General features: G+C 43.4%; 1 long non-coding RNA gene across 1 annotated transcript; it reads right to left on the bottom strand.

The window, feature by feature from the left end:
- Positions 1–5,486: 5,486 nt before the first annotated feature.
- On the bottom strand, positions 5,487–8,117 carry LOC142652341 (uncharacterized). The gene is made up of 2 exons (XR_012847824.1): positions 8,007–8,117; positions 5,487–5,893 (listed from the first exon to the last, which is right to left on the bottom strand). It is a non-coding gene; the product is annotated as an uncharacterized LOC142652341 (long non-coding RNA).
- Between the last annotated feature and the right edge of the window lie 829 nt (positions 8,118–8,946).

Consider the following 8,946-nt stretch of genomic DNA (forward strand, 5'->3'; position numbering starts at 1 on the left):
AACCCTTGGCCAGGCATTCTTGGATATACACCCTCATAGCTTCACGTTCAGGACATGAAAGATTAAATATCCTACCCTTAGGAAGCTTGGCACCAGGCACCAAATCGATGGCGCAATCGTAATCTCTATGGGGGGGCAACACCTCGGAGGCCTCCTTAGAAAACACATCGGCGAAGTCCTGAACAAACTCAGGAAGCGTGTTTACCTCCTCCCGGGGAGAAATAGAGTTAACAGAAAGACATGACATAAGACTTTCATTACCCCATTTGGTAAGCTCCCCAGTATTCCAATCAAACGTGGGATTATGCAACAGCAACCAGGGAAGACCTAATACCAGATCAGACGATAATCCCTGCATCACCAGTACAGAGCACTGCTCCAAATGCATGGAGCCAACCAGGAGTTCAAAAACAGGAGTATGCTGAGTAAAATAACCATTAGCAAGGGGAGTTGAGTCGATACCTACTACAGGGATAGGATAAGGTAAATCAATAAAAGGCATCTTTAGAGACATAGCAAATTCCACAGACATGATATTAGCAGATGAGCCAGAATCCACGAAAGCACTGCCCGTGGCAGACCGGCCAGCAAACGAGACCTGAAAGGGAAGCATTTTATTGCGTTTCACATTAACGGGAAATACCTGTGCGCCCAAGTGACCTCCCCGATGATCACTTAGGCGCGGAAGTTTTCCGGCTTTTTATTCTTGCGCCTGGGACAGGTGTTCAGTAGATGCTTGTCGTCCCCACAGTAGAAGCAGAGACCATTCATTCTGCGAAACTCCCTACGTTGTCGAGGGGACATGGAGGCCCCGAGTTGCATAGGTACCTACGAGTCCTCCGTGGAGGGGCGAGGGGACGGGACCTCGGGGGGGATTGCAGAAAAGTCAGAGGGGAGCACATTGAAACGTTCAAGCTGACGTTCCCTGAGACGTCGGTCAAGTCGTACTGCTAGGGCCATAACCTGGTCAAGGGAGTCAGAAGAGGGGTAGCTAACCAGCAGATCCTTCAGGGCGTCAGATAATCCTAACCTAAACTGGCACCTTAGGGCCGGATCGTTCCACCGAGAAGCTACGCACCACTTTCTAAAATCAGAACAGTATTCCTCAACCGGTCTCCTACCTTGACGTAAGGTCACCAGCTGACTCTCGGCTAAAGCAGTCCTGTCAGTCTCGTCGTAAATGAGTCCGAGGGCAGAGAAAAAACGATCAACAGAGGAAAGTTCAGGGGCGTCAGGAGCCAAGGAGAAGGCCCAATCTTGGGGCCCTTCCTGGAGTCGGGATATGATGATACCCACCCGCTGTTTCTCGGAACCTGAGGAATCGGGTTTTAGGCGGAAATACAGTCTGCAACTCTCCCGGAAGGAGAGAAACGTCTTACGGTCCCCTGAGAACCGGTCAGGTAACTTGAGGTCGGGTTCTAGAGGTGAGGTGAGGGGTACTACTAAGGCAGCGTCACCCTGGTTGACCCTCTGGGCCAGGGCCTGGACCTGTAGGGAGAGGCCCTGCATCTGCTGGGTCAGGGTCTCAAGGGGGTCCATGATAGCGTCAGCGTAGGAGAATGGTAGACTAGGTATGGGCTTGTAATTATGTAATGGCAGGAAGGAGGTGAAGGGAAAGTGAGCCCTAATCTACCCACCGCCCTGTCCCTGCCTACTTGCAACGACCCGCCCTAGGCGACGGGGTACAACTGGGCGGCGGTCCCTACGCTGTCTAAGTGCACGGGAGAACAAACAGGGAACACGCAAGGGAAGGGGCAGTAGCCCACGGAACGCCGCGAGGAAACGGAGCGGTGAACGAATAGTCAGGACCAGGATGAAGTGGAGTATACCAACGTGAGCACGGAGAAGGAAGCAAGCCAGGGGCAAAGCGAAGCAGGTAAAGCGGAACTGCAGCAAGGCAGAAGCACGGCAGAAGCAGGCTGGAGCAAGCAGCAGTGGGGCCAGGAATCCAGAAGAATTACAAGCACTGAGGAAGAGAACACGGCAGGTAATAAAGGACAGGGGGCGGAGCTAACTCCGACTGACCAGGCCGCGATAGGCTCTCCCACTCCTGAGCCTGCCACCCTGGTTGGTGGGAGACGGTGTCAGTCTAACAGGTCTGGCCTCAGGTGTGGATTGATTAATCCCAGGAGTATACCTAGACGTAGTACCTGGCAGATCCCTAACAACACAGTATTAAGGCTAGGAGAACATGTGGATCTCACCCAGAACACTGATCAGAACCCTTTGCAAGTTGATTAGAAGAAGGCACAGAATTTTGGGCTGGTGGTCAGGGTGCAGTGCTTCTGAGTGTCAGAGAAATGGTGAGTACAGTATATGTTCATAACACTATTAGTAGCGCATCTTCAGCTTTCTTTTCATACGTTGCAGAGCAGTCTGGTCATTTTTCCCACAATATTCCCCTGGTAGATTTTATATATATATTATGCAGCTACTTCTTTTGAGCAATATATGGTGATGTCTGGGCCGGGCCGTCTGGTACTTTACCAACAATAAATAATATTATCTTTGACCTAGAGTTACCTGATTCTGTGGCTTTCCTCTTCAAGTACACACAAGTTTTTATTAGAAGACACTAGACATGGGAAGGAAAGTCGCTTCCATTAGCTTAGAATTGGCCTCAAAATTATTTACAAGACTAAATCCTTCACGATGGGATACTGAGACCACCCTAAGGAAAAGACTGTAGTTCAGTGTAAATGTGGCCTTGGACAACATATGAAATATAGTTCTGTTGTCTTGTATAGTTCTGCCAACAAGCAATTTTGCTAGATTAATAAACACAGAGTCTTTCTGTACACACCCCGCAATGGGACTCAAGTGCATTATTTATATGCAATTTGACGACCCCAATTTATTGTACTGGAGTATTTGTTATGACGATGGTTCCTAGTGAAAATTAGGACTTAGCTTATTTGAGGCTTACGTCACATTTCATGTGTATTAAGTTTCTCTGTCAACCGTACACTGAGCTGTGTGTCTGGGACAACAGTGTGGATTTTACAGAATGTTTTACTCTTCATCGATGACATAAAAATAAATTGGCCTGGTGGAATGAAAGAGCAGAGAAAAAACGGGAAGCCAAATCTGTCTCTCTTGGGTGATGTATGAGACAGCAATTAATGGAAAAAAGTAAACATGGAATATTGTGCAAACTTACTAAAACGATGGTCTATATATAATAGAGCAGAGTCAGGGCTGACTTTAGATTTCATGGTGCCCCATGTGGTACGTACCTTCTGTTTGTGCCCCTTTCATATGTATGGTATACTGTCATATAGTACACAAGTAACCATCCCAGTGCTTTATTACGTGCACCATACAGTATGGTGCCCAAGTTGTGCCAATCGTGCCAAAAGTTGGCGTACAACACTTCCATACAGTTGATTAATTAACAATGCTATACAGTGCTGTCACCACCATACACTGCAAAAATAATATAGTGTATAGTGCCCAAGAAGCAGTGCCACACATAGCAGTAAAAAGCACCAAACAGTGACCAAATAAAAGCTCCAGGCATAAAGTAATCTAACATGTCTAAATAATGCTGCTATACAACTAATATTCAGATTTGTGGTGGTCACAAGTCTTGGGTGCCAGGTCATTTGTAATCATTAACAAGGGCATCTGATGCCACCCTTAAGGCCATCCACATTACTTCACACTGCCCTTGTCTTTTGGGGATAAATGAGTTTGAGAAAGTAGCACAAATGACTACTAAAAATAAAATAACATAAGAGAATAAAACAAACCTTGCATTCATCTGATGCCCCCTAAACTTTGCTGCCCTAGGACTATGCCTAGTTTCTTAGATGGTAAATAAAGTGCATCCCCAAAATGTTTTGTCAGTTCATGTCAAGTGTACAAAACTACTATATACCTTATACACTTTCTGCCTTATATATCTGAGGATGCCATGAACTGGAGAAATATGTTGGGGGCGCTCTTTTTTGGGGGGTGGCAAACTTACAACCATCATAAAAAGTCTATTTTTAAGGTTGTGTGCTACTTTGTTTCCCACAGGGAATTATTGAGGGTGTGTCGTTGTAATCCTACGATTTTACAGAAAATTCCCCGGACTAGTTATGATCTATGTTTTTACCGACACATCAGTGCATTTCAAAGTCTTTTTTAGGTCCTTCAATCTTGTACCACCATGTGCCAGTCTACACTGTATTGGTTGTCAGATTGTTCCATGGTTGATATTAATTGAGTGAAATTACCAAAGGACGTCCATTGTTTCTTTGTAATATATCACTAATTCTTTGCAATTTTCAAAAATGTCAAGGAAAGTAACTGCTTGGATTTCACTTTGTCTGACAACAGGTCCCACACGCACGTTACCTTCTTGCTGAAGCTCCTGAGATCCCCCATCATCTTCTACAAGCCTGTCTTGATGCCTGCACTTGATCTGAACCCTTGAGAGGCGGATGTCATAGGCCGCTCTGGAGCCGATGCAACAAATTAGTCTCCGAGAGGGTAATTGTACAGGTTCCCAGACGTTTATTTGGACATGGTCATTCTGCCTGAAGAAGGGGCTATGATGAAAAGTTAGGAACCATTCATTCTCTTAAAGACTCTTTACAGCAGTGGCGCTCTGGTTATTGCTTTGCAGCAGTCATTGACACCACTATACAAGGTCAAACTGATCCCTCACCTGCTATTGATCTTAGACATTATAATTTAGGAGCGCCCCTTATCTTTTTGCGTCTTTTTAGCTTCGATTGGTTGGACTCATTGGAGCTTGGAACAAATCTGTCAACTTACTGGCTGTACCTAAATCATAACTATGGAGCGGCAATGAAGCCCATGATGTCGGGCCAGCTCAGGTTTAACCTAGCCGGCTTGCTCACGGTTGATGTGAACCACAGGGACATTGTCAGACTGGGGTTCCTTGGGCCCTCCTCCATCTATACACAAAATATGCACATGCACTTTTAATTGTATTGTAATCCTAAGGTCTTATAATAAGATCTAATCAGTTATTTGTAAATCAACCCATCAAAAGTTGACCCTAGGGGCAAAAAATTGGTCAAAATTAACTTTTTTTTTTGGACCAGTTGCAATAAGCTGAAAGTTATTCTAATGGTTGTGACTTATGATCCTTTAGTTAACATTTAGCTTTTTTGAATCTGCATGTTACCGCTATGTAAGGAATAGGTTGAGTGGCTATTCGATACCTCTGGTGTCAGAATAGGACACTAAAAAATTTCCACCGTGGTCAATCCTTTTTTCCCACAAAAACATAAAAATGGTGGGGTTTACTGGCAGCCATGGATGTTAGATTGTTTGTAGATTACTATGGTAATATTTATGACCAGCTTAAAGGGGTATTTCGGGAACTAGTAAATAAAGCTAAAAAGTCAGTAAAGTTATTTTCACATGTGGCAGATTTTCTCCAGCATTTCTGAATGGAGGTTGCATGAAATTTCTGCAACAAATCTGCCATGTGTGCACCAAACTTAAACATTTGATTAATTGTCCAATAATTTCAACCCTGTAGGTTAAGGTTTGGGTATTTTGATCATGTCCCTTTAAATATGGGCATTACCTCCCAAAGGATTCTTATATAGTAATGGGGCACTACAAGCAAATGGCAATAAATGACAGCGTGCATCCATCACCCATTTCTCTCTCTGACAGACACACCGCACCCTTGAGCGCCTGGAAAGAAAGTGTTTCCAGAACCTCATGGATTAGATAGTCAGGAACACTGGATCAGGTTTATCTCCGTCCTCCACACTCCGCACTTCCTCTTGTCTTTCATCTGAGGTTTCTAGTCTCTGTATCTATTCACCACTGCTGGAATGTTCTTATCTGCCCGTCCTCTCTTATCCAGAGTAAATCCCATAAATCCCGAACACCAGAACATCTTTCTCTCTATCATTTCCTGCTTTGTATTTATCCAGGGAATAGACATAAATTGTAATAAATTATCTGACAATATTACACTCTGTTCATCAAAAACATCTTGTAAAATATATTTTATTTACAATGTACATAAGTTCTTTATAATTTTTTATTGTTTCCTACCTATTTCTGTTTTACTATGTTTGTTTATTTATATATATATATATATCCACTGGCAACTTGGGAACAGGCACCATCCCGAGAGGTAAATGAATGTCCCATTAGTTGGACTCCCACTGATTAGACATATATCAAATTAACTCGATATGTTATAAAAGGGAGAACCCCTTTGACACCCCTCCGTGTCATGCCATACATGGCATGGGTACAGTGTAGCTGTGCCCGTGCTATCAACCCCAGGAGTCGGCTATAACCGACAGCTGACATCCCAAGGTGATGGCTGAGATCGGAGATAACAATTTTTCCAGCAATTTAACTACCTCATGCTATGGACTCTAGCGATGGCGTGTCTTAATGGTGTAAACTAATTGAGAGGGCTTCTTCTGTCACCCCATTGATAGCCGCCGCCACACGTTAGGGCAGTGCTGATGGGTTTCCTTGGCAGCCAAGGCTATCAGGGCTACCATCACTAAGTCCATATTAAGCACAAATTATATTTCCTGAAGCAAAGAAGAAAACCTTCTCATCGATGTGTAATGCCACTGTTTCCCCATTTTTCAATACAATTCAAGATTTTAATCTTAAAGGGAATCACCACCTTTTATCATCATGCCATTTTTATGCCCAGCATTCTTTGTTCATTAATTTCTTTATATATCTTAACGGTCAGAGCTTTGTTTAGTTCAAAATCTGTAGCTAAATTATGAAATTCTGGCTGCCTGCAGCCACCACGAGGGGCAGTTTAAGAGCTAACTGCATACTGTTTTATTATTGAGTACAATATATAATAGTATGTAGTAAGCTCCCCCTAGTGGTGGCTGCAGGCAGTCACAACATTATTTGTCAATGAGCATCTGTCGCCTCTCCTGACATGTTTATGTAAAGGATCTGTCAGACACAACTTCTGTGCCGACGCCCGTGGTTAATCAGTCTCCATCTGCTCCTATGTCTGTTAGAGTGACTCGATCTGCTACCACTCAGGCTGGTAGGCTGAGGAGTGGGAGAACCTATCACAGCCTGGCCAGATGGTTCTAGCTCCCGCCCTCAGTCTATGTATACCTTCATTTGCTTCTTGTCTTTGCCTGTGATTCTCTCTTGTTTCCTGGCTCTGCTGTTCCAGCTATTAATATTTACCTCAGCTTCATTTTGACCCTTGCTTTACTGACTACGCTCCTGCTCTGCGTTTGGTACCTCGTACACTCCTGGTTTGACTCGGCTCGTTCACTACTCCTGTTGCTCACGGTGTTGCCGTGGGCAACTGCCCCATTTCCCTTAGCTTCTGTGTACCCTTGACTGTTTGTCTCTCGTGCATGTATTGAGCGTAGGGACCGTCGCCCAGTTGTACGCCGTCGCCTAGGACGGGTCGTGCAAGTAGGCAGGGACTGAGTGGCGGGTAGATTAGGGCTCACCTGTCTGTCTCCTTACCCCGTCATTACAGTTTATTTTAGTAAATACTTGTTTTTCCCATAAAATAACAATTCTAGAGCATCTTTTCTTAAAACACAATGTTGTACCGTTCTTCTGTTATTCCTCCTAGAAATCTATAAATAAATTGACAACTAGGTGTTACCAGTTGGGGGTGTGTGCCAACATAGTCTGAAATTGTCCAATCAGAACTGACAGAGTGAGACAGTATTGAGACATGCCACTTTGACAAGGGGAATGGTAACATCCAGTTAATTAATTCATAAATTTCTAGGAGGGATAGCCGAGGAATGGCACAACAAAGAGTTCTGATAAAATATGTTCTAGATTATTTTTTACTATGGGGAGCACAAGTATTTACTAAAAATAGAATTGTCAGAAGAGGTGACAGATTCTCTTTACTTCTAGGTATATGTAGTGGATTTGGAGCTCTGTATCTGAATAACAGAGCTCCGACTACATTAAAGAAATATGCAAATGCAAGTTTCCAAGCAGCTTTGTACACTATAGGTCCTTAAAGTGAACCTGTCACATTGAAAATGCAGTCTTACCTGGTGGCAGCACATTATAGAGCAGGAGGAGTTCAGCAAATTTATATAAAGTTTTGTGGGAAAATAATCAGTTTAACCTGTCATTTATTTATCTAAATTTCTGCTCTTGCTTTTTCTTAGAGCTGCACGGAAAAAAAATGCATACAGTGACAACAAAGTATTTGGACAGACACTGGAGAAATATAAGGTCACAGTAGGCAGAACATGCAGCATTATGACATCACAGCAAGCATCAATACTATATACCAGCAGTCAGTATTATCCCATCACAACTGGCAGCATTATGATATTACAGCAGGCAACATTACTTAGACAGAAGAAAAAAATTATTGGATATGAGAGATTTTTTTTCTGCATTTTATATCTCTTTCTATCTATCTATCTATCTATCTATCTATCTATCTATCTATCTATCTATCTATCTATCTATCTATCTATCTATCTATCTATCTATCTATCTATCTATCTATCTATCTATCTATCTATCTATCTATGTCTTATCTGTCTATCTGTCTGTCTGTCTCATATCTATTCATGGATGGATGTCTCACCAACACCACTGGTTAATGAGAAATCTGCTGGTTTCAATGTGTCCAGAACCCACTATATGCTGGCACTATGTGGCTATTGATGTTTAGGGGTTCAATCCTTTACTTTTCTACAACAAAAGTGTGTGATATTGAGAGTCTTGAGGCACATGAATCAATAGATAGCCCATACATGGCCTGATTCCTTGTCCACATATTCCACCAAATTCAATGAAGAGGCCAGGGGCGTAACTAGGAAACACTGGGCCCCATAGCAAACTCTTGACTGGGCCCCCCCAAGTGCCACACGCAGCACCCCTTATAGATAGTGCCCCCTGTAGAATGTGCCATACCGCCCCCCTGTAGACAGTGCTATACAGCCCCGCCTATAGACAGTGTCACACCCCACTTGT

This window comes from Rhinoderma darwinii, chromosome 5, assembly GCF_050947455.1.
Source record: "Rhinoderma darwinii isolate aRhiDar2 chromosome 5, aRhiDar2.hap1, whole genome shotgun sequence".
NCBI classification, from domain to species: domain Eukaryota; kingdom Metazoa; phylum Chordata; class Amphibia; order Anura; family Rhinodermatidae; genus Rhinoderma; species Rhinoderma darwinii.